The following is a 27,622-nucleotide window of genomic DNA, read 5'->3' on the forward strand; positions in this document are numbered from 1 at the left end:
ACCCTGGATAGGGTTTCCAAGGAGTGGTTGGGAGTTTGAACTGCCGACCTTATGGTTAACAGTCCTGTGCTTATCCTACAGCACCACACCAGGACTCCAAGTTGACCCCAAGTACATGTTAAAATACATTGAGGTATATCCCCCTTGTGGACTTATAAATACAACTCATTGTTTCATGTAGTGTTAATTTTAGGTGTCATTTCTAAGAGAGGGTTGACCTCTAGAGAATTCCAAATGCTGCTAATGCCAAGAGACTTGTTTGGATAGGTAGTTTCCTCTTCCATGGGGACTGTCTTCTGGAGCCTCTTGAGAAGGAAATTATAGAAAGTAAATTTGTGTAGATGGGAGACGATGTGAATGGTGGATGGAAATAGGAAGCCCGACCCCACCCATTTTTGGCCCCTACATTGTCTCTGTCTTCCCATTAGGGCCCTGCTCTGTCCACCATTTTGTCTGACTGTGCAAGGCTGCATACAGAGTATTCACAGTATGGACTTCCCCTCTCTGGATTTCCAGTTCTATTCAGTTGGTTGGTCATCATAACCTTTCAGTCTCCTCTACTCCTTGACTGCCCACGTCCTAGCCTGTGTCCTGATATCTTATCATCTGTCAGGCACTGGGCTACCGCACTTCCTCTCCATCAGTTACTAGAGTCCGTTGAGCTCTGCTGTGAGTTCTATCTCTCCTCCCTGGATACAACCCTGGACCACCATGAGTGCTTATCTTTTGTGGGGTGGTAAGGATTAGGTACTGGGCCATTGCTCACTCTGTTGGGTCCTCATAGGCACCCATTTGTGCTTCCATTTACCTCTCACCCACTCTTCGTTTTTTTCTTTTATAAATTAACACATACACACACACACAAAATACAGAAAAATCCCCATACTGCGTTTTGCACTGAACTTATTCTAGACTTTTCTCCTCAAGCAACTCAGATTCTCTTCTCACATCTAGCTGTCTCACCAGTAGATGATCTTGATTCCTGTTTAGGAGAAGGTGCCATCTCCTGTGTGTAGTCTCCTCTTCACATCTATGTATTGCAGTTATAACATTTATCACCATTAATCCTCTTTTTAGCCAGTGTTAGAAAAAGTAATGCCCTTCCTCTCTGACTCTTAGTCGTATTTTCCAACAGAGAGATCCTCTTCCCCCTAGACTCTCAATAAATACTTCTTGGAGCCAAGAGGCAGTCTGTCAGAGAAAAGGTCAGCTAAGAATTTATAGGGTGTGCAGGGCCTGATTTGGTCTGGTTTCATATTTGAGCATACTATTTGGATTCCTATACATACGGGTATCTCATGTTTTTGTCTTTACTGAAACATATGTCTCAGAAAATCTTCATTGATTGCAAAAACAGGGGAAAGAAGACAGGCTCTGAGTCAGGCTGGCTGGTGACTGGGCAATCAGCTCCCATCCTTGGACAAGGTAGTTCATATCTCTGGGAACCAGAGACTTCATAAATCAGGAATAGCAACAGTCAACTCATGAGTATGTTCAAGTTACTATTGCTATCAGATAAATTACTCCACAATATAGTACTTTCAAACATTCTATTATGCTCAAGAATTTGGACAGGGCAGGTGGGGATGGCTTGTCTCAGCTTCATAATGTTGCGGGTCTTAGCTGAAAAGATGAGGCTGGGGTTGACTTTGGAATCATCTGAATGCTTTGTTACCTGCGTACCTGGGATCTGTGAAATGCCTGCCTGGAGCCCCTCTGTGTGACTTGACTTCCTACCAGCATGACTATCTCCGAGTAGTTGACTTTTTTACGTTGCAGCTCAGGACTCCAAGTGCAGGTGCACCAGCAAGTGTGCTAGAAGTTGCATATGAGTACATAGGCTTCTTTCACCAACCTCAGAAGTCACACTGCATCACTTGCCTGCACTCTGTTGGTCAAAGTGATCACAGATGAAAAGCAAGAGTGAGTGAGATTAGATTGCTCCTGCTGATGAACTAGGCCACATTCTTGAAGAGCATGAGTGATGGAAGAGGTTGCAGCAGCTATCTTGGAAAATATAATCTGCCACAAAGTGAATGCTACAAATAAATAAAATGCTGGTAAAAGCACCTGGTCTGTAGGTATTAAAAAAGTTGTTTCATTCAGCAAGTATTTATTAAGTTCTTGTATATTTCAGGAATACTGGGTTTGCAAAAGCAGACAAAGCAGGCATGGTACCAGACCTTCTGGAGCTTTTAGTCTAGTTGGGACACAGGCAAGAATCAAAATGTAATCTGAACTGTGACAAAGACTTGAAAAGCTTTCTTCTTTCATGGAGAGGGATTGGTTGAACATTTGGATTTGTTTCATTTTAAGTGGTTCTTTTTCTCCAATGAATGCTGATGAGGAAGGTGATCTGTTCAGTGTTAATGTGGACTCACTTGCTGCTTCTTTTTGTAAAACAGTGTGGCTAAATGCATATAACATAAAAATTGCCATTTTTTTGTGGTACTAAAAAAGTTATTTATTCACTATACACAGAACATGTCCCCTATAAAATGTACATGTAAATCACTACAAAGTAAATTTGGTGAACATTTTCTCAATTACTGTCAAGAACATACTGTCAAGTTGGGATAACAGCTCTGTCTGCCTCAATCTAATTTTAGCACCCAGAGTCTCTCCCTTTATATATAATGCAAAGGTAACTACTTATTTTGGGGATTATTTCCTAATATGTCTTTGAGGAGGCAGAATTAACAATTTAATATGACTCTAGTATATCACAGCCACTGCACAATAAATCAGTGTATTACAATGTAAACAAATCAATTTTCTCATTATTCGTATTAGTGGGATGCAGACAGAAATACTGATAAATAAAATGGCAGATAACCACAAAATTACTTATCTTTGATAACATATTGGGGTTTACAATCACATTGGAATGAGTGGTGTGAACTATTATTATGAACACACCTCAAACAAGCCAATGAGGCCATATTGTAATGATTCACTAGATTGTGCTCAGTAGACATTTATTGAAAATAATCTACTTTTCTCCCTGGACAATATGTTGCCCAAACTAAGGGCTCAACAAATGTTTTCTGAATATACTGACTATGAAAGAGGTGAGAAGAGAGGACTCTGGCTGTCAAGCATTATATTTGAAATTACCTGGGAAATAAGAGTTTAAGAAAGATGCAAACAGCATGTGGCATACAAGTAAATAAATTAAAGATGCCAACAAAGCAAACAATTAAGCAAAGCACTGGCACCAGAATAAACAATGACAAGGTTTGTCAATAGCACACACACAAAAAGAAAAAAAAAAGGGAACTGACTTTTTTAAGAGACAACCAAGAAAAAAAATTTATATTGGACTATTCCTTTATCCACCGGATTCAGGTTGAGACATACCACTAGAGGCACTGTAATAGACTATGGCTGTCTTCCTTAATATTCACACATCCTAGTTTTCAGTAATTTATTATGGACCTATTACTCATGAATCAATAGAGACCTATTCATATTTAGGGATTAGTTTCCACAAGTACAAAGTTGAATTTCCTTTTATTTGGCCTAAAATGCTTAACTTTCAAACTTGAAGGGACTTCAGTTATTCCATGTAGCTTTCGATAACATTCTTTTATCTTTTCAGACCAGAGTCAAAATATTCATATAGTATTAATACTGCAGCACCTTCCACCCACCCTTTGGTCGCCTGAACTGCCCTTCTTTGGTTCTTTTTCCACTTTCTCAGATCTTTCTTGAAGTGTAGTAAGCAGAACTGTACTGGGTATTCGAGCTGTAGTTTGGTCTATCAATTTTGGAATGGCTTCTGCTACACCATGGTCTTCCAGTTGGTCTACTGTTTCTAGAACTATAAGATCTTTTATAGTTGTAATCAAAAGAGCGACTTCTTGGTCTCCTTTCATAACCAGCTTCTAGAATGTCTGTATCTGTCATAATCATCATAGCATGAAGAACTGTACACATTCCTTCCTTCCTTGGCTTTCATCTGATTTGGTGTCTTCCGATCTCCTTGTGCAAATTGGATTTCAATTTGATGTCCACAAATCCATTTTCTGTACAAATTATATAAAGCATCTTTGGCATCACAAATTGAACATAAGCAAGTCCTCTTGGATGTCGAGTGTAGAAATCAATTGGAACATACACATCAACTATAGGACCACAGTGACCAAATTCTCTATGTAAATCTTCAGACCTGGTATCATCAGCCATGTTCCTCACGAACAGAGATGTGTTGGGGGTGCAGGTAGAGGGACATGTCAGCAGTGTGGGTATCAGCCAGGTGTACTAACAGGCTCCACAAACTGTCCGCACGTCCTCCGGTGGATCCTCTAAAAATTGCCATTTTTAACCATTAAAAAAAAATGCTTTATTGTGAATTATGTGATAGGTTACATGGGAGAACATTAGTTTTACATTCATCCTATCATATATCATTTCATTGCCATGCTTACAATTCCCTCCATGCATCATTAACCAACCAAAGGGTATACCCTGCAAGCCTGCCCCCTGGTTGTCAGCACACAGCCCCTCTCCCTCTCTGGGTTGAGAGTCCCCAGCTGCTCCATCTCTCCATGTCATCATCTCTGCCTCCATCTCTAGCGTCACTGTTTCTCTGGGTAGGGTTCCACACTCGGCTCTTCTCCCTTGGTGGTCCCAGGGACCTCTACTCCTGGACTGCAAAGTCAATCACTTTCTTCCTTTTGCTACAGAACGTCCACCTTTACATTTCCAACCCTCATAATCAGTCCTGATAACAATTACTCACTATTATACCACAAGAGATCTAGCCCCATCTCCTTTCATCAGCCCTGTCCAGACAGATTGGATACCTTCCTCTGTGCCCTCTGGATCTAGGCTCCCTCTTGAAAGCTTGTAAGCCAGTCACTTCTTGTCTTTGTAGCCCCCCCCACCCCCATTTTGAGTAGCCAATGTCCATGCTGCCCATTACTGTCTACTTTGTGTATGGAGGGGGTGCATTTTAACTATTTTTAAAGGTATAATTCTGTGGTATTAATTATGTTCATAATGTTTTGCAACCATAACTACTTTCTCTTTCATCACCCCAAACAGAAAACTCAGTACTCCTTAAGCAATAACTTCTCATTTTCCCCTCCCCCAGCTTTTGATAAATAAAAGACAAAAAAAAAAAAAAAAAGAGAGATCAACAAAGAACAACCCATTGTCATTGAGTCAATTCCAACTTATAGTAACCTTGTAGTACAAAGTAGAACTGCCCTTTAGGGTTTCTAAAGCTATAAATCTTTGTAGAAGCAGACTGCCACATCTTTCTTCTGGGGACCCAGTGGTGGGTTCAAATCACCAACCTTATAGCCACTAATGGAGTCCTGGTGTGGCGCTGTGGGTTAATGCACCAGACTGCAAAGCCGTTTGAACTGCAAGATCGATGGTTCAAGCTCACCAGTGGCTTCTTGAAAACCCTATATAGCGTCACTGTGGGTCGGAACCGACTTGACGGCACTTAACAATAATAGCCACTAATAAACTTTGACCTTTATGCATTTGTCTATTCTAGATAATTTGTATAAGTGGGATACAATATTTGTCCTTTTGCATAATGTTTCTATGTTGTGGCATGTATCAGACCTTCATTGGTCTTTATGGCCAAATAATAGTCCATTGTGCTAATGGACCAACTTTTGTTTATCCATTCATCTCTTGATGGATATTTAGATTATTTCCATCTTTGGGCTGTTGTGTGCTTCTTGCTTTTTAGTGGTGCTTCTGTAGACCAGTAAACGCGTGGCCCTGAAAGATGCCCTAGAAATCATCAGGGCTGAGGTCTGCAAGCATGCTCTGACCCATTTAAGCTTCTGACCTTTTTGTTCAGATTGTTGTCTTGTTTTTTCAGACTCAGTTTTATGGTTATCCTTCCTAAAAAGCAATTGAGGAGCAGAGCCAAGGTACATAGAATCCCTTAAAGGATCCAACCTAGGCATTCTAATCTGGACTAGGGTGAAGGGACAGGTGGTCTTGACACCTCTGGGTGAGGAACCCAGTGTGTGATAGAATGACACTTCTCAAGCAGTACTGTAGGGTTTTCGTAGGTCCCTTGTTCCAATGCAGATTCTGTTAAGTAATTCTTGATGAGGCCAGGGGATACTACTACACAATGAGGGTGTGGAAAGGCCTAGGGATAGACTGAGACAGATGCCTGTATGAGCTTCCCAGTACATCTAGAGGACTAATTCTCTAGGAGTGAAGCTTTGGAGGCTCGACTCATGGTCTGCTTGATCTTTGCTGTGTTTCAGTGCATTTCTTCAAGATAAGAACTCTGTTAGAAATCATAATTTCCTTTATTCCTAAACAACCAAAGACACAGCCTTTCTTATATAAAACACAGTTCAAGGAAGTCAAAATCAGAATGTTCACAGAGCTGTCCTAACAGCTCCATTCCAAGGTTCACACTTATAAACGTGGTGTAGAGCATACTTTTGATTGTACTTGCTGCTGATTGTTTCTTAAGTATGTATGTATGTATGTATGTATGTATGTATGTTGATTGGTTGGTTAAGTGCAGTCAAGTTGGTTCTGATTCATAGCAACGCTTTATAAAGTTTCTGAGGAGCCAACCTTTTGGTTAGCAGTTCAGTGCTTATCCTACAGTGCCACACCAGGACTCCATAGAAGTATGTAGTTTTCAAGGCATTAGGATTAAGTACTATATTGTTGTTGTTGTTGTTAAGTGCCGTCGAGTTGGTTTCGACCCATAGCGACCCTGTACAGGGTTTCCGAGACTGTAAATCTTTACGGGAGTAGAAAGCCTGATCTTTCTCCCGTCTCCAAAATAAAACACAATTTTAAAACACAGTCCCTTCATTTTCAGATGAAACATGGCACCGGGGTTCTTTTATAATACATCTCTTGTAGGGAAATAATCATTTTGGTAACTGTGGTTTTAGATTTTATCATTTCACAGAAAATTAATTTTATCTCTGAAAAGGAAAGAAAAATACTTTTGGATTAATTATGTATTTAAAAATATTTATACTTCCTTAGTAAGTAATTCAAGTATTGAAACACACACATATTTTAAATACTGTGTTGCCCTTATAAAAGACATTTTCAACTTTTGTGGCAAGGTGGCAGAGTAGGCAGATGTACTGAGCAGACCCTCTAACAAAGACATGGGAGACCCAAGTAAAACAGGTACAGATGGTGATTCCCAAACCCTGAGCTTCAGAGGCTAGGGAAGAGAGGTAGGTTAAGTGCTGGCTTCCTGGAAGAGGAACCTGAACAGGAGTAGTGAGAGAAGAAAAAGTGGTTGACTATCAGCTGCTATGGTGTGTTGCAATCATATGGAGCTTTTTGCAAGCTGCTGCCACTACAGTGGCCTACAGGCATAGTACGTGCTGGAGGTTGGAAGCAAGGGGATGCAGTTCTCCCTTGTTCCCTTGTCCTCCTGGTAGCTGGGGACATGACCAGTCCCACCATTGCTAACCCAGTGGCTGATGACATCCCCCTTCCTGTGCAGCCTTGGCTCTATCTGGGGTTGGGCCCCTGGCATAATACCCCTGCTTATGGAGGCCCCTGAACCTGCCCATGAACTGTGCTATACAAACAATGAACAGAGAACTGCATTCATACTTCTAGTCTCTATTGCACCCATTGGGGAGACAGGTGGTGAGTGCCTGAGAACACAGCAGCATACCATCATTAATTAAATATAAATATGATGACACAACAATGTCTGTGAGAAATCGGGCAATTTCAGCTTACACAAAGAAGCAAGACAGAGAGTACAAGTGACCAAATTATAGAATCAGAAAATACAATACCGGAAATAGTATTAAAACTACTTGATTAAGAATTTAAAAGAACACTATTTAGGTACCTTCAACAGATTGAGAGAAAGATCGATGAAAGCACAGAGAACACACAAAAAGCTAGAAGAATTCAGGAAAACACTAGAAGAATTGGAAATCACACAGAAATAGTGATTTGAAAGTACGTTGAAAGGATAAAGACGTCCAAATTAGTGAACTTGAAGACAGATCTCTTAATATTCATTTGCTAGAGAAACAATCAGAAAAAGAATTTTAAAAATCTGAAGATAGCCTAAGATTTATGTGAGACACTATCAAGATGAATGACTTACATGTGACTGTAGTTCCAGAACAAGGAAGAAGGGAAAAAAAGCATAGAGAAAATTGTCCAAGAGTTGTTGGAAGAAAACTTTCCTGACATCATAAAAGATGAGAAAGATAGCCATTTAAGAAGTTGAACTAACTCTAAACAGGATAGACCCCAAAAGAAAATCACGAAGACATATTATCATCAAACTTTTCAAAACCAAAGATGTAGAAAAATCCTGAGAGTAGCTCAGGAAATATGAAGCGTTACCTATAAAAGGAGAGCAATAAGACTAAACTCTGATTTCTCAGCAGAAACCATGATTGCAAGAAGACAATGGGAGGACATATATAAAACTTGGAAAGAAAAAAAAGTTGCCAATCAAGAATCATATACCCAGCAAAATTGTCTATTATATATGACTAAGAAGATAGGACCTTTCCAGATAACCAGAAATGAATAGAATTTGCAAAAACCAGACAGACCTTGGGAATTTCAGCAAGATGGTGGACTAGGCAGACAGACTGCACGGACCCTCTACAACAGAGATAAGAGACCAAATGAAACACACAGATGAAAATTCTGGAACCCTGAACTTCAGAGGAAATATTAGAGAAAGAAATATATGAGGGGAAACTGAGCAGGGACGGTGAAAGAGGGAAAATGATTGGTCAACTTTTGACCAGACGAAACACGACCATCTTGTGAGCAGCTTTGGCAGAGCAGATTCACACAGGCAATGTGAAAGGTGCAATTCCTTCTTTTTCCTCATGCTCCCCTGGAGACCAGAGTTGTGGTCAGCGACCATATTTATCCATCTCCAGCACAGACCCTGCTCTCTGGAAGTTTGGAGCCACATGATTGGGAGCTATGCCAGTGTGAGGCGGGACTGGATGCACAAGTTTGGTACCTGGATTCAGGCCAGCTCAGCTCCAGACCTCCAGAACCTGCAGAGCCACCAGACCAGCATTTAACCAGTCATCCTGCCCCCAGCTGCCCTGTGGTCCTAACAGATACTGAAACCAGCTCCATCAAGGGTCTCCGCCAACTACTTCTGGATTGAGTTTCCTGAGCATAGATAATGCTGAGGCTGATAGGATTCCACCTCGGGCCAAGAACTCTGCTGTCACATCCCTCCCATACCCACCTTGTGAGCTCTTTGGCTTACAGGAGCCCCCTAGATTTTTTTTCTTCTCCAGGTCCAACAGCTGCAATTTCTTTTTTGTTTTGTCTTTGTTTCTTTCTTTTATTTTCTCATTGGTTTCGCTTGTGTATTTCTCTTCCTCTTTCCATTCCCTTGAATTTTTCCTTTTTATCTCTGCTTTTGTTTTGTCTTCTTTTCTGTTTCTTATTTCCCTCTTCTTCTTTTTCCTTTTTGATTTTTCTTAATTTGTTGTTGTTAGGTGCCATTGAGTCAGTACCGATTCATAGTGACCTTCTGCACAGCAGAACGAAACACTGCCAAATCCTGGGCCAACCTCATTATTGTTACCACATATCAGCCCATTGATGGCTGCCACTTTGCAAATCCATTGCCTGGGGGACCTTCCTCTTATTCTCTGACCCTCCACCTTACCAAACATGAAATCCTTCTCCAGAGACTGGTCCCTCCTGACAATATGTCTGAAGTATGAGAGACGAAATTTGGCCATCCTGGCCTCCAAGGGGCACCCTGGCTGCACTTCTTCCAAAACAGATCTGTTTGTTCCTTTGGCAGCCCATGGAACTTTTCAATATTCTCCTCCAACACCACAACCCAAAAGCATCAATTCTTCTATGATCTTCCTTATTCACTGTCCAGCTTTTGTATGCATATGGCTCCGGTCAGGCACACCTTAGTCCTCAAGCTGACATCTTTGCTCTTCAACACTTTAAAAAGGTCTTGTGCAGCAGATTTTCCTAATGCAATACGTCATTTGATTTCTTGACTGCTGTTTCTGTGAGTGTTGATAGTTGATCCAAGAAGAATGAAGTCCTTGACAACTTCCGTCTTTTCTCCGTTGATAAGAATGTTGTTTATTGGTCCAGTGGTGAGGATTTTTGTTTTCTTTGCATTGAGATGCAATCCATACCGAAGACTGTGGTCTTTGATCTTCATCAGTAAATGTTTGAAGTCCTCTTCACTTTCAGCAAGCAAAGTTGTATCATCTGCATATTACAGGTTGTTAGTGAGTCTTCCTCTAATCCTGATGCCACATTTTTCTTCATATAACCCAGCTTCTCAGATTATTTGCTCAGCATACAAATATATTACCTTATAATTGGGGATCTTTTGCACTCCTTTGATCCTGAGAACCTGGCTGTCTTAACAAAGTCTGGAAAAAAAAAATACTACATTCATCTTCAAGCCATTTTATTGCTTAAAACTGCCACATATTATTGAAAAACAGCATTCACATGCTTTCCTTCTTCTCCTTGAAAAGAAAGCTGTATCCTCTTTTAAAATAATATTTTGTTGTATTTCAGTGAATATTTTCACAGCAAATTAAGTTCCTATTGCGCTATGGGTTAATGCACTGGACTGCAAAGTTGGTTTGAACCTAAAGGTCAGCGGTTCTAGCTCATCAGCTGCTCCTTGTAAACCCTATACAGGTTGCTATGGGTTTGAACTGACTCTATGACACTTAACAACAGCAACAGCATAAATTGTTTGGTAACATTGGTTGCATTCTTCATAATGTATTAACATTCTCATTAACTCTGTTTTGGTGGTTCTATTTCCAGTAATCAAGTCTCCCTGTCCGCTTACCTTCTTATGTTTGTTTTAAAGTCTTTGTTGACCATTTGGTCTCATACAAATGATTTTTTAAATGCATGCTGTACTCATGAGTGATCATCTTTATTTTGTGAGCTAATCAATTATTTAGCTAAAAAGTTGTCTCAGGCTAGTTTTTTTTAAATGTAACTTTTAGTTATTTTTTAAAGTTTGTATTGTGAATTGAGTGATAGTTTACATGGGAGAACATCAGCTTTACATTCATCCTATTGTATTTCATTTCATTGCCATGATGATAATTCAGGGGCAGTTTTAAATAAGGCTTAAATAATATCTCAGGGCAAATGCCCTGGGGAGTCCTCCAGTTTCAGTCAGTCTGTAAGAATATGAGTTCTGTTCTGTATTTTTCTCCCATTCTATTAGGATGCATCCGTTGTGGTCCTGATTAGAGCAATCTGTACTGGTAGTTCTTCCATCTAGTTCTTATGGTCTCAGGGTAGATGAGGCCATGCATGGTTTGTGGTTTGTGTAGACTGTTAGTTCTGTAGTCTAGTTCCTTCTTTAGGTCTTGGGTTGACCTCTTTCTCTTTTGCTGCTGATGAATAGTCACCAATAGTTGTATATTAGATGGCCACTCGCAAGTTTTAAGCCCCAGACACAATTCACCAAATTGGGATGTGGAACATAAACTTAATGAACTATTATGCCAGTTGACCAAGTTATCTCTTGAGTTTATGGTTCTAAGTCTTCAAAACTAGAAAACCAATCCTATGAGGTATTTATTCCTAACTGAAAGTTTTGTCTCCTTTAAGTAGTATTCTGAGTTAACTGTCTTTTTCTTCATTGTTTTTCTAAGATGTAACTGATAATTGTTGTGTAAGAACTATTTACACTGGCTTATCTAACTACAACAAGCTGTTTTATTCTTTACTAGGTTTTTACCTGTAAAATTATCAGAGCACTTTCCCTGTTTCTTTTTCATGACAAGAATCTTTTCTGGCCAAGTTATTCTTTTTTTTTTTTTTTTAATTTAAGGTTTTTATTGTGGATTGAGTGAGAGTTTACAGGGCACATCATCAGTTTCACATTCAACCATTCATATAACTTGTTTCATTACATTGATTGTAATTCCCACCATATACCATCAGTTAACAGTGTTTCTCTCTATCCTCTTTAGCTTTTTTTTTTTTTTTTTGGAGCGGGGGGAACTTTGCCTTTTTGGAATTTACAGTCTCGGCTTTTAGGGAAGATTTTTACATTTATCTGTGGATATCCAGGGCTCATGTATGAGATTACTAACAAACATACTGAATAATCAGATGAGGGACAGTTTGCTATGTCTGCTAGGTGGCTAAAGTCTGATCCTCAGAGCCTATGGTTTGGACGGTCTGCAACGCTTGGGCCCACAGGGCCTTGAACTCCTGAACTGGTCTGCACGGTCTGCAACAGATTCCCCCTTATTTATTATTTGTTTATGGGACGCTGCCTGTCTTAGGCAGTCAGTGCAAATTCCTCCGTCTTACCTGTCGTCGAAACTCATTGCAGCATGGCAATGGCTCTGTCTTAGGTTGCCGAGGTTCCACGGAATCCTTACCCACGTCCAGCTGGCCAAGTTTTTCTTAGTAAGTCTAATGCATGTTCTCAAAGAGCTGTTTTCTAGGTTTGTAGAGGTTAGTTTTAATTAGGAAATGTTAATATTTTATTATTCCTAAGCTTGGGTTGTCATTCCAAGGCAAGGCCCTGGTGCTGCACAGGAGGCAGATTGCAGACTGGAAGAGATTCAGTGCCCCTCTGCTTTGTAAACTGCTTCCGTGTTCAGGTAACAGGATGACCTAGGCCACATTTCTACATCTTGTTCTAATCCTGAGCATAATGGCCCTTTGCTTTCAGGATAGTAGTAGTGGCAGAGTTGGGAAGGGAATTGAGGTTGGTCACAGTAGTAGATGATAAACTTAGACAAGACGGTCATGTTTGTTTTGTGTCTAGCAACTAGCTCACATTGTAATTGCATTTCAGTTGTTAAATGAACACTGTGCCTCATACATACTTGAGTAGGGAAGAAGGAGTCTACTTTCTTCAAAAGTTAAACTAATGATCATATCTGTTAGGATCCTTGGTTGCAAGCAACAGAAATCAAGAAACTCTTCCTTAACTAAAGCCAGAAAGGGATTTATTGGAAGATTGTGGGTGTGGTTTACTGGGTGGTAGGAAAAGCTGGAGGGCCAGGATCTTTGCCTTCTCCCCCCCCCCCAACCCTGGTGGGGGGTGGGGGTGGGGAATCTGCTCCAGTAACTTCCTGAGCCCTGGTGGTAGTGTAGGATAAGCACTGGACTGCCAACCACAGTTTAAACCCACTAGCCAATCCTTGGGAGAAAGAGGAGGCTTTCTGTTCCTGTACAGATTTACATCCTCAGAAACTCTATATAGTGTCACTCTGAGTCCGAATCGACTCAAGGGCAGTAGGTATGGGTTTTTGGGTTTTTGCTCATGTCATGAGGGAGTCACACCTGGGTCTTTTGCCTATATATTGCCAGGCAGAGGGTAGGACATATTAATGATAGTCCCATAGACTATATGAAGGGACTTCAAAAAGTTCATAAAAACAGAATGCAATTAAAAAACAATGAATTTTTTTGATGAACTTTTGAAAGCCATTAAATCGTTAAAGCCTAAAACTGCATTGAGTCTTTTGTGACATTGTGTATCTGTGTATATTAAAGAAGGAAATGAACGGAAAACTTTTCATTCTCCTTCATACTTTATTTACGCAAATATTTCTTGAGCCAGACCTGATGCTAGGTAGGGGAGATGGGATCCTCTAGGCTTGACTTACACCTCAGAGAGAGGAAGTTCAGTGCTCAGGGTTGGCCATCTAGCTGAACAGCGTGAGAAATTCACCATTGAATTTCACAGCTGGTGGAGCCAACCAACGGTTGAAAACCACCCATTTCATCTCTGGGGGGAGGAGCCATTGGAGTCAGTTTGAAGGTAGAGCTGGGGCAGGGAGTTGTAGCGTTTTGCATATATAAGCAGATCTCTTATCTTCTCTTGCTCTTTTTTTCTACATAGAGGTTAACTGTAGCTTGGTTTTTTGCAGCGACTGAAGAAGCAGCAAACTTGCGAGGTTCATGTTTGGTGCAAGCTGGAGGGTGATATTTTTCTGATGGGGAGATGTTCTGAAGTTGTGTAATTTTTGTGTCTTTAAAGATGGGATTTTGTTTACTGCTGCCCTAACTACACCTCTGATGTATTTGATTTTGCATAATGATTGAATTTTGTGCTCATGTCCAAGGTACCATTTGAAGACATCACAGATACTGTTTTGTCCTGGATGCATCTACATCTGAAAGCAAGGAAATGGGTTTGGGGGCTCAGGCTTTCTCATGGGCTCTTTGAATATTCTGACATTGTTTTGTGTAAACTGAGATCTTGATCCTCTGTATGCTGAGTATGATTATTTTAAATCATCACTATCATTGTCTGGAAGAATTAGCTACACATATAGTTTGAAATATTTTAGTAGCCACATTTTAAAAAGTTAGAAGAAACAGGTAAAATTAATTTTAATAATATATTTATTTAACAAAAACATATCCAAAATATTAAGGAGCTCTGGTAACATAGTTGTTATGAGTTGGACTGCTAATCTCAAGGTCAGCAATTTGAAACTACTCGTTGTTCCATGGGAAAAAGATGAGGCTTTCTGCTCTGGTAAAGATTTACAGCTTCGGAAACCCTATGCAGGGTTGCTGTGAGTTGGAACCAACTCCATGGCACACCACTGCCACCACCAAAATATTATCATTTCAACATGCAATCCATCTAAAAAATTATTGAGAGATTTTACTTTCTATTTTTTTTCCCTGATCAGTCATTGAAACCTGCTATGTATTTGACCCAGTTGCTATGGAATCAGTCCCAAGTCATGGCACCCTCTAGTGTGTCAGAGTAGAACTGTGCTTCATAGAATTTTCAGGGACTGGTGGCATAGTGAGTTAAGTATTGGATTGTTAACTCCAAGGTTGACGGTTCAAACCCACCTGCCATGCTGTGGGAGAAAGATGAGGCTGTCTGCTCCTGTAAAGATTTTCAGTCTCGGAAACCTTAAGGAGCAGTTCTATTCTTTCCTATAGTGGAATCGACTCAATGGCAGCGGGTTGGCATATTTTGGAGGAGTAGATTTCTAGGCCTTTCTTCTGAGGTATCTCTGGGTGTTCTTGACCCTCTGCCTTTTTGGTCAGCAGTTGAGCATGTTAGTTAGCATAACCCAGTGGCTCCAGGCATTTGACAGCAGATCTCAATTCAAGTACATCTCATTGTATTGAGTACATTTCAAGTGCTCAGCAGCCACAAGTACAAGTGGTACCAGATGAGATAGCACAACCCTAAAGCTTTCAGAGGTTTGCAGAACACAGCAAAGGGTCCTTAGAAGAGGCAGGAGAGCCACAGTCTCGTGATTTATGAGCTTTAACAGAACAATATACAGGTTTCCTTCTTTTAGAAAAACCTGCTATGTAAAAATTCATTTTGACAGGAAAGGTAGAGCAGGAAGTGATTATTCATGTTACAAAAGAATTAACCACAGGATCCTTTAAATAGCAAGCTCCCTTATTGCTCTCAAGAATATGACTCAATTTGCAAAAATGTGATTGGCACTTGACATTTTAGTAGCACCTTTGTTTGGGCAGAGAATGATTTACCTTTATCAAATGCCAGTTGTTGTTAAGTTGTTAAGTGTTGTCGAGTCAGTTCCAACTCATCATGACCCTGTATAGGGTTTCTGAGGAGCAGCTGGTGAGTTTGAACTGCCGACCTTGCAGTTCAAACCGACCTTGCGGTCTAGCGCATTAACTTGCAGCCCCACACCAGGACTCCAAATACCAGTTAATCAGGTTAACCAGTGTTCAGTTAATCAGGTCTTTATTGATCACCTACTATGAGGCATAGATGCTCATAGGAGACTACCACAGAACTAAGGGTGGCATGGCTCTGTAAGACAAGCACTCAACCACAAGGTTAGTTTGAACCACACGGTTGGCAGTTAAAACTCACCAGCCGCTCCTCAGAAACCCTATACATGGTCACTATGAGTTGGAACCGGCTTGAAGGTACTTAATAACAACAGCAGCATAGCCAGAAGGCATTTATAGTCTCACTGGGAGGATGAGACCCATGAGTGTACTCTTTACATTGTGGAATTGCCTCAAAGCCAGGGTAGGGAGGCCTCTAGGCTGGAGGAACTAGGAAGGCACTATGGAGGCAGTAGTTGGGCCTAGTGGGGGCCAGAAGTCAGGGAGAACACAGTGAATGCTTAAGTGTGTGGCCAAGGGTAAAATCAGGAAAGATCAGCAAGCTAAAATGTTAGAAGACTTAAATATTATAACAGTTATGCTTTATTTCTACCACCAGTCAGTTTGTTGTACTGTGGTAGCTTGCGTGTTAATGCAGGAAGCTATGGCACCAGTATTTCAAATATACCAGTATTTCACCCATGGTTGGCATGGTTTCAGCTTAATTTTTAGGTCAAGACAGATTAGGAAGAAAGGCTGTTCAGTCTACTTCAGAAAATCTGTCAGTGTAAATTCAGTGGCTCACAACAGAATGTCTAATATAGTTATGCAAGAATAGCCCCCTAGAAAGACACTCAAAACACACAGTGACCTCAAGCATGCCAAAGATCATGAAGATGGCATAGAACTAGGCAGCATTTTGTTCTGTAGTACATGGGCTTGCCATGAGACAAGGCTGACTCCACTGCAATTAACAAAAGCATGTTTTATGTATCTTTGAGTCCTCGATTCCTCATCTCCAGTTTCTTTTATTGCTGATGTCTTAGTTATCGAGTGAGTGCTACTATAACAAGAATACCTCAAGTGAGTAGCTTTAGCAAACAGAAATTATTTTTCTCAGTTTAGGAGGCTAGAAGTCTGAATTTAGAAAGCTGGCTTTAGGGGAAGGCTTTCTCTTTCTCTCTCTGTTAGCTTTGGAGGAAAAGTCCTTCTGGTTTTTGTTCCTGGGAGATTTACATGTGGTGATGGTGTTAAATGCTGTGAAATCAGTTCCCACTCACAGTGACCCTGTACTGTAATAGGGTTTCCTAGGAGCAACAGGTGGGTTTGAATCACGAACCTTGCAGTTAATAGTTAAGTGATTATCCTACAGTACTTTACCAGGCCCTGGCTCTGCTTCTTTCCCTTGCTTGTTTATTCTGTTTTATGTCTCAAAGAGATTAAGACACATCCTGTGCTAATGCTGTCTCATTGTTATAACAAAGAAACTCCTTCCCAAATGAGATTATAAACACAGGCATGTTGTTGTTAGGTTCCATCCACTTGGCTCTCACTCATAGTGACCCTGTGCACAACAGAAGGAAACACTGTCTGGTCCTGTGCCTTCCTCACTGTTGTTATATTAGAGCCCATTGTTGCTGCCACTGTGTCATTCCATCTTGTTGGGGTTTTTCCTCTGCTGTTGGATAAGCACTAGACTGCTAAGCACAAAGTTGGCGATTCAAACCCACCAGTTGCTCCTTGGAAACCCTGTACAGAGTTGCTATGAGTCGGAACTGACTTGACGGCACTTAACAACAACAACATACTTCGCCAAGCACGATGCCTTTCTCCAGGGACTGGTACCTCCTGATATGTCCAAAGTATGTGAGATGAAGTCTCAAGGATTATTCTGGCTGCATTGCTTCCAAAACAGATTTATTCATTCTTGCAGTTAAGTGTATGTTGTTGTTAAGTGCCGTCGAGTCGGTTCCGACCCATAGCGACCCTGTACAGGGTTTCCGAGGGTGTAAATCTTTACGGGAGTAGAAAGCCTCATCTTTCTCCCACAGAGCGGCTGGTAGTTTCGAACCGCTGACCTTAAGGTTCGCAGCCCGATTCATAACCACTACGCTACCAGAGCTCCTTATATTCCATGGTATATTCAGTATTCCTCTCCAACACTATAATTCAAGCGCATCAATTCTTCTTTGATCTTCCTTATTAATTGTCCAGCTTTCATATGCATATGAGGGAATGAAAATACCATGGTTTGGATCAGGTATGCCTTAGTTCTCAAAGTGACAACTTTGCTTTTTAATGAAACTTCATAGAAGTTTTTTGCAGCACATTTGCCCAATACAGTACGTTGTTTGATATCTTGACTGCTGCTTCCAAGGGCGTTGTTTTTGGATCCAAGTAAAATGAAATCCTCCACAGCACCGATGTTTTCTCCATTTATCATGAGGTTGCTTATTAGTCTGGTTATGTTTTCTTTATGTTGAGGTATAATCCGTACTGAACGCTGCAATCTTTGATCTTCGTTAGTAAGTGCTTCGTGTTCTCTTTGCTTACAGCAAGCAAGGTTGTGCCATCTATACGCTACAGGTTATTAATGAGCCTTCCTCCAGTCCTGATGGCATGTTCTTCTCCATATAATTATATTTCTTGCATTATTTGCTTAGCATACAGATTGCATAAGTATGGTAAAAAGTTACAACCCTTACACATACCTTTCATGATTTTAAACCATGCAGCATCCCTTAGTTCTGTTCAGACAACTGCTTCTTGGTCTAGGTACAGGTTCTACATGAGCACAGTTAAATGTTCTGTTATTCCAGTTCTTTACTATGTTATCCATAATTTATTATGATCCACACAGTCAAATGTCTTTGCATAATCAATAAAACACAGGTAAATATCTTTCTGATATTCTCTGTTTCCAGCCAGAGAATATCAGAAAGATATTCTGCCATTAGCAGTAATATCCCTTGTTCCATGCCCTTTTCTTAATCCAGCTCAATTACCATTTTAAAATTCAGCAGAATTTTACTTGTTTGTAATATTAATGATGATGTTTGATAATTTCTGCATTCTGTTGGATCACCTTTCTTTGGAATGGGTACAAATATCCTTTGCAGTCTGTTGACCAGGTAGCTGATGCCAAATTTATTGGAATAGATGAGTGAGAGCTTCCAGAATTGCATCCGTTTGTTGAAACGTTCCTGTTGATATTTCATCAATTCTTGAAGCTTTTTTTTTGGCCAATGCCTTCAGTGACGCTTAGACTTTTTCCTTTAATACCATAAATTCTTGAGCATGTGTAGACCAATTTTTTGGTACAGTGATTCTATTTTTTTCTGTCTTCTTTTGATGCTTCATATATCCTTCAGTATGTTACCCATAGAATTCTTCACAATATTTTAACTCAAAGTTTGAATTTTTTACTTCAGTTCTTTCAAATTCATAAATGCTGACTGTGTTCTTGGTCCTTTTGGTTTTCTAGCTCCAGGTCTTTGCACATTTCATTATAATACCTCACTTTGTCTTCTCCAGCTGCCTTTTGAAATCTTCTATTCAGCTCCTTTTCTTTCTTTCTTTTTAAAGCGTTCATTGTGAACTGAGTGATAGTTTACATGAGAGAACATCGGTGATTTTGCACTCATCTATTGTATTTTGTTTCATGGCAATTCTTACAGTCCCCATGCATGCATCATCATTTTACAGAATTTGCTTCTATTCCTTCTTCTTTTTTTTTTGATGTGCACAAAATCACTCAGGAATATGTAACCATTTAAACAACCAAAGGGCACATTCTGCAAGCCTGCTTCCTGGCTGCCAGTACACAGCCTTTCATTTTCATGAGTCTAGAGTCCTCAGCTGTTCTCTCTCTCAATGCCATCACCTCTGCCTCCATCTCTAGTGTTGCTGTTTGCTTCTCTGGTTAGGGTCCCACATTCTGCTCATGCTCTTCTTTTTGGATGGTACTAGGGTCCTCTGTTCCTGGACTGTAAGATGAACTACTTGCCCCATTTTGTTACAAAATGTCTACCTTTACAGCTGTGACAATTGCAATTAGTGATGATAACAATTACTCACTATTGAATCAAAAGAATCCTATCCCCATCTCCGTTCACCAGACCCATCTAGACAAGATGAAAACTATTCATTGGGGATTCTACCTTCCCCCACACACTCTGAAACTAAACTATGTTTTGAAAACTTGTAAGCCAGTTATTTAATGCCTTTATAAACCCCCCCCACTACTATTTTAGGTAGCCAATGTCTAAATTACCCATCCTCATCAACCCTTTGTACAGAGGGGATAGGCTTGATCCTTGATATGAAGACTCCTTCCCTCTTGGTTGGTATTTTGAGCTACTATATCATAAGTATAGGTCAAGTTCATCACATTGTAGCAGTTTACACATGTTTTCTTAATCAAATTTCGTTATCTTCCTCTAGTCAAGCTTTGGTCATCAAGCCATTGAAGCTAGGTCAAATGGGTACTATCTGCAAGTTTGGGCATTCTTGTGCGTCTCCCCCTACTTCATATCAGCTGGATGCTTCACTCTCAGCTCTAGCTCTCCATGGCTAGGTCAATGTCCATGGGCTCAAGAGTTTCCAAGTCTCCCCAAACTTCGGACCAACCAGTCCTTCCTCTTCTCTCTCTCATCTCAAGGTCGACAAGAGTCTATGGAACATGGTCAAACTCAGCCCATGCCCTCATTACTGACTTTCCTCCTCTTCCACTCACATGTAGACCAACATGGTTGCCAGTGAGCTTACATACATGCTTATGTGTTCCCTTTGAGTTTCAGTCTTGGACAGCTCTTTTACTTTCATTTGCTTTAGCTACTCTGTTTTCAAGAGGAAGTTGCAGAGTCTCTTCTGACATCCATTTTGGTCTTTTTTCTTTCCTGTCTTTTTAATGACCTTTTGCTTTCTTCATGTGTGATGTCCTTGATGTCATCCCACAACTTGTTAGGGCCTTTGGTCATTACTGTGTAGTGCATCAAATCTATTCTTGAGATGTTCTCTGAATTCAGGTGGGATATGTTTGAGGTTGTATTTTGACTCTCATGGATTTGTTTTCTTCAGCTTCAACTTGAATGTTGAAGATCAGTTGATGGTCTGTTTCTCAGTCAGTGCCTAGACTTGTTCTGACTGATGATATTGGGCATCTCCATGTCTTTTTCCACAGATACAGTCCATCTGATTCCTTTGTATTCCATCCTGGAGAGGTCTGTGAGTATGTTCACCATTTATGTGCTTAAAAATACGTATTTGTGATGAATAGGTTTTTTGTCTTACAATCTCTCCAGCATTGTTTTTATTAGCAAGGCTTCAACTACCAATCCTTATTCTTATTTCCAATTTTCATATGCAATCACCAGTAATTACCAGTGCATCTTGATAGCATGTTTGATCATTTCCAAACTTCAGAAGTTGATGGTTTATCATATAGTGTTTTACTACTTACTATTCATAAGGTTTTCACTGACCTTTTTCTTTTTAAAGTATGACACCAGGTACTTTCCCCCTTGTTTGTGTAAGTCTGGAGCTTTGCTGAAATCTGTTTATCATGGGTGACCCTGTTGGTATTTGAAATATTGGTGGCACAGCTTCCAGCATCACAGCAACATGCAAACCACCATAGTAAGACAAACTGACTGATATTTACTTGACATGAAAAAGTATTATACTGGATATAATACTTGATATGAAAAAAAGTGAGTATCTCCCAATAGATATGCTTATATAGATTATATGTACATTGGAGTCCTGGTGTACAGGACTGCAAGATCAATTTGAACCATAAGGTTGGTGGTTCAAACACATCAGCTGCTCCTTGGAAACCCTAGACAGCATTGCTGTGGGCTGGAACTGACTCGATGGCACTTAGCAACGACATACATGTACTGGGGGAGCCCAGTGGCTCTAGAGGATAATCACTGGACTGCGAACCACAAGGTCAGCAGTTCGAGCCCACCAGCTGCTCAATGGGAGAAAGATGAGGCTATATGCTCCTGCAAAGATGTCAAGCCTCAAAATCCCTATACAGGCTTGCTGTGATTTGGAACCTACTCGGTGGCTCTTAATGACAGCAGTACACATATTACTGTACTAATAAAGGAATGCTGGTAGCACTGTGGGAATAAATGTTGGACTGCTAACCACAAGGCCATCTGTGCAAACCCACCAGCTATTCCTTGGAAGAAAGATGAGGCTTTCTGTTTCCGTAATGATTTACAGCTTCAGAAACACATACAGGGTCACTCTGAGTCAGAATTGACTTGCTTGTGCACAACAACAACAACTGTACTAATTGATTGAGAAAACCCGAAAGATGCTTCTATATATTTTTCATTAGGTTAGTGAACTTTTATTTTTTTTTTAATGTAGATTTGAGTATTGAGTGACTTTTAGACATTGCTGGAAAAATGAAGACATTTATCTTCATGTTTTGGTGCATAATTTAAAAATATGTTAATCTGGGACAAACTTAAAGGTTCTAATACATGGCATACATAGATTGTGAAACATGGCAAAAAAAAACATACAAAGTGTAGAGGACAAAATAGATGACTGGGGCATACTAAAAATTAGAAACATATGTGCATCAAAAGATTTTTCCAAAAGAGTGAAAAAGGGAGCCCACAGACTAGGAAAAGTTTTTTTTTAGCAACATATCAGACAAGGGACTAATCTCTAAAATTTATAGAAAACTACAACACCTCTACATGAAAAAAAACTACAACACCTCTACATGAAAAAGACAAATAACTCAATTTGTCTTTATATGGTCATAGGACATGAACAGATACTTCACCAAGGAAGCCAACAAACATGAAGAAATGTTCATGATCATTAACCATTAGAGAGATGTAAATCAAAACAACAAATGAGCTATCAGCTCACACCAGCAGTAACAAATATATTTAAAAAAGCAGAGGACAACAAATGCTGGTGAGGATGTCCAGGGACTGGGAACCCTCCTACATTGCTGTTAGGACTTTAAAATGGTTCATCCACTCTGGAAAATGTATGGCACTTCCTCAGAAAGTTGGAAATAGAAATACTGTATGATCTAGCAATTACTCTATTTGGTATATATCCACAAGAAATACGATCCAGGACACAAGTAGATCTCTGCATACCAATGTTCACTGCAGCACTATTCACAATAGCAAAAGGGTAGAGACAGCCTAAGTGCCCATCAACGGAAGAATGGATAAACAAACTTTGGTACATACACACAATGGAATATTATACTACCTTGAAGAGCAACGATGAAGCTGCACAACACCTTATAACATGAATGAACCTTGAGGACATATGCTAAGTGACATTAGTCAAGCACAAAAGGACAAATATTACATGAGACCATTATTATAAAAGCTTAAGAAAAGATTTCCATGTTAACAGAATAATTCTTTGATGGTTACCATAGGTGGGAGGGAGGGGACAGACAGTAACTCACAGGTTAGGGGATAGATACATGATAGCTTGGGTGGGCAATAATAAAGAGGGGGAGGGCAATGCATAAGAAGGGGGAGGGATAGATGAATGGGGATGATAGGGGAAGACTTAGGAAGGTATTCATGGCTAGTGCATCAGACTGCAAAGTCGTTTGAACTGCAAGGTTCAGTGGCTCAAGCTCACCAGCTGCTCCTTGGAAACACTATACAGGGTCGCTATGGGTTGGAATCGACTCGACAGCACTTAACAACTACTAACAACTACTCATAAGGAGCTCTGGTAGCATGGTGGTTATGAATCAGGCTGCAAATCTCACGGTCAGCAGTTCGAAACTACCAGTTGTTCCATGGGAGAAAGATGAGGCTTTCTGCCCCCGTAAAGATTTACAGCCTCAGAAACCCTGTACAGGGTCACTATGCGTTGGAACTGAGTCCACAGCACGTAACAGCAACAACAACAACTTATATGACATAACCTGAGCCTACCACCTAGAGACATGGTGTGGTGCTGTAGGATAAGCACTGGACCATAAAGTCAGCAGTCCAAACTAACCAGCTGTTCCTCAGAAACCCTAAGCAGGGTTGCTCTGAGTTGGAACCGAAAACAATACTTACAGAAGGAGCTAGTTGGCCTTGTTTCTGCTAACCGACATCAGAGTCTGTGTAGTCAATAAATCACATTGCTGTCCATCTTGTTGCCATGCCTAGTGTAATCCAACATTCCTTATTTAAAAGAATCCCCAGACAGGAAGCTTGGACTAGGAGAAGACAGACACTAACACCTCTCTGATCTGAAATGTGGTTTGGAACAATCAGAAAACTTGCTACTGAAACTGTTCTGTATCTCCGGTCTATCTTCTCACCCTGAAGAGAAAACCAACCTTTGGAGCCAAGGAGTAAGCAGAGAAAACAAAGGAAGAAAGGCCAAAAGGAAGCCAATCAACAAATTCTCTAAAAAATACAGCTATTTCCCTTTTCAAACTTCTGAGAAGAAAATGTACACACATTTAATTCTAAGAATACTGATCAAATGCTAATTAAATGATAATTTATCTTTTTTTGCTTGGTTCTAGAGGACATTTATAATTCTATCTCTTTTACCTACTACAGGTAGTTTCAGACTTCAGACATATTCAAGTTAACAATGAACCGCATTTAAAAATATCTGTTTGGAGTTGTTTTGTGCATCTTACCATTGGTGGTGGTGGTGGTTATGTGCTGTGGAATTGTTTCTGACTCATAGCAACCCTGTACAGGGAGGGTTTCCAAGGTTGTATATCTTTCCGGGAGCAGCAAGCCTTGTCTTTCTCATGTGGAGCTGCTGGTAGTTTCAGACTGCTGTGTATGAGATTAGCAGCCCAGCTAGTAAACACTACACTACCAGAGCTTCTTATTTTATCATTGGTAATATGTAATACATACAATGTTGCAGCAAGTAATCTACTAATATCATTTTCAGATGTTCACTCACTAGTGTTTATATGTAATGTTTTCAATATTCAAGACAAATAAAAATCAGCTTTATATATGCTGATAATAAAACGTAATAATGAAAATATTAAAAAAATGATGCTAATCTTGATACTTTCACACTATATTTTGGTAATTTACATCTACATCTAGGGTAGAAGCAAAGTTGGATAACAAATTGTCTTGATGATAATTTCTTGAGTTTTTGATCCTTTCCGTTTGAGATCTGAATTTTTTCTTGTATTCACTGTGACTGGCAAAGGAATTGCAAAACTTTGTTCACTTGGCTTCAAATTGTGTCTTGTCTATAACCCCTACTTGTCATTGTACAAGTCTCATCTGATTAGTGAGGGATATATTAGTTAAAAAGGAGCTCTGGCAGCATAGTGGTTACGAGTCAGGCTGCTAACCTCAAGGTCAGCAGTTTGAAACAAATAGCTGTTCCGTGGGAGAAAGATGAGGATTTCAGCTCCTATAAAGATTTATAGCCTCAGAAACCCTATGCAGGGTCGATATGAGTCGGAACACCACCACCCACCCATTTTAGTTAAAAGGGGTTAATCTATGGGTTAATGTGGTGGACTGCAAAGTTGGTTTGAAATGTAAGGTTGCCGGTTCAAACTCACCCTATACAGGATCACTATGGGTTGGAACCAACTCTACGGCACTTAAGAACATCATCGTCATCTATGGGCATACTTTGTCATTAGCCATTACAGAACTGCAGGGTGCTGGAGGCAGCGCCTCTGAGGTGTTTTATGCTGGCATGCCCCTTACGCAGGGGAGGGACAGCACCGTGGGAAAACTCCTGCCTGTCTGACTAGAACCTGGCTGAAGTAGCCACAGTTTGTAAATGGAATCTTGTTGTTGTTGTTCGGTGCCATCAAGTCGGTTTCAACTCAGCAATCCTGTGTGTAACAGAACAACACACTGGCCAATTTGGCAACATCCTCACTATCTTTCCTATACTTGAAACCATTGGTGTTATTCCATCTCTGTGAAGGTCTTCCTCTTTCATTGAACTTTTACTTTACCAAGCATGATGTCCTTCTCTAGGGACTGGTCCCTCCTGATAATATGTCCAAAGTAATTGAGACAAAGTTTTGCACTCTTCACTTCTAAGGAACATTCTAGCTATACTTTGTCCAAGGCAATTTGTTCTTTCTTCTGGCAGTGCATTGTATATGCAATATTCCTTGCCAACATAATTCAGTGCATCAATTATTTGATTTTTGTAGTCATCATCTAGCTTTTATATGCTTATGAGGTGATTGGAATTTTAGGGATATTGAATTTTTTTCTTTTTAAAATAATAAAAAAAGGATCCGTGTTCTATTCTAACACCTGCCCCCCTCCCCCAGGTCATCTAGGTGGATCCCTGAAGTGGTTGCACCCCACTTTGGAGGATACTAGCTCAGAAAACAAATTTTAACTTCTTTTCTGAGCTTTAATTTCTTTAATTGAGTAAACAGGCATCATGATATTATGAAGATTAAATGGGATACTGTAGGAAATTGGTCCGGCACATGAACAGTGGTCATTGTAACCTCAATTCACAAAGCAAAACTTTAATAGGTTAATGTCTGGGTCATTTGAAGAAAGCTTATTTTCAGTTGACCTGGTTCTCATTGTTCTGATGGCTCACTTTAACTGTTGGGGAGCAGAGCATTATTTAAGAGCATGAGAATGTTTCTGCCTGTAGACTTGTCAGAAACCAGGAGCAATCTGAAAAGGTTGCCTTGTTTATGTATTTACTCACTTCCTTTTTGCTGGTAAATGATGAGAATATTCACAACTCAGCTTCATCCCGGGCAGATTCATGATGCTGGAGTCTGTCAGCTAATTTTTGAATGAAAAAAATGATCTAGAGAAAGAGATTCCACCCTGAGTTGCTTATGAACTAATTGTCTGGTCGACTGACACTGTGAGAGGAAGGGAAACCCACCTGTCTGGGTAGGTAGGGCCTTCTGAACTGAAATCACTTTGGGAATTTATCCAGAATATATCCATAATGGATATGCAAAGTCCATTTGACAGGGGGCCTTTGTCCTGAAAACCTACCTCAATTTACTGAGGTTTTTACAATTTTACTTATATATTTTTAAGTCATTTGTGGGTTTTGTCTCCTTTTAAGAGTTCTTTTAATCCTTAAAATTTATCAATCCTTAAAATTTTCTTATAAATTTTCTTATAAATTTTACAGTTATAGTCTTAAATGTAGGCCTGTGATACATTTTGAGTTAATTTTTATATGCATTCTTTATAGTGCTCATGCTAACTACACATTCATCTGCAATCCCATGGTGCTGTGAAATTCTTTAATGCCACACTCTTTTTGTGTGTGTGTGAATAATATCTCATTTAATCATTTTTATTTACAACTGAAACTCTGGGAATTCAAAATTAACATCCTTGCCCGTGGGCTTCTTATACATACCAGAAAATGTTTCAACCTTGTGTTCTACATTGTTCTGCTGTGCTTTGTCTGCCATCCAGCTGTACTCGGATTCTCTTGGCCACAATTTCACTTGGGAAGACCAAGTCTTCAAGGACTGCATCATGCACAGCAGTCAGAGTGCGGCTCCTGGGACGCTTTTGCTTATTTTTTATATGGCTTTTTCGAGTTTGTTTAGGCAGAACTGAACTTTTTCTCCAGTTCACGTACTAGTCGGACTTGGATTTTTTGGAAAGACTTCAGTTGAGAACCAGGAACAAAGATTACAATAGCTTTCCGGCCAGCACCAACTTCAATTTCCTTAGCTTCAGTTATGGTCAGCTCTCTTAACTGAACTTTTAGGTCCAAGTTCTTCTCTAGCTCAAGAAGAGCCTGAAAAATACCAGACTTGAATTCATCCGGCTTTTCGCCATTGGGCTTCACAATCTTCACGCTTAAACTGAACATGGCCTTTTTCTTGCTGAGTGCCGGCCTAGGAAGTAATGCCACACTCTTATGGTGGTGGTGTGCCGTGGAGTCAGTTACGACTCATAGTGACCCTGTATAGGGTTTCCAAGGCTGTAAATCATTACAGGAGCAGAAAGCCTCATCTTTCTCCCATGAAATGGATGGTAGTTTTGAACTGCTGACAGTGAGGTTAGCAGCCTGACTTGTAACCACT

The 27,622-nt window shown here is 40.1% G+C and overlaps 1 pseudogene; it reads right to left on the minus strand.

The window, feature by feature from the left end:
* Positions 1-3,699: 3,699 nt before the first annotated feature.
* On the minus strand, positions 3,700-27,408 carry LOC102816671 (annotated as a pseudogene).
* Positions 27,409-27,622: the final 214 nt, after the last annotated feature.

Source organism: Chrysochloris asiatica, unplaced genomic scaffold (assembly GCF_000296735.1).
Source record: "Chrysochloris asiatica unplaced genomic scaffold, ChrAsi1.0 scaffold00018, whole genome shotgun sequence".
NCBI classification, from domain to species: Eukaryota; Metazoa; Chordata; class Mammalia; order Afrosoricida; family Chrysochloridae; genus Chrysochloris; species Chrysochloris asiatica.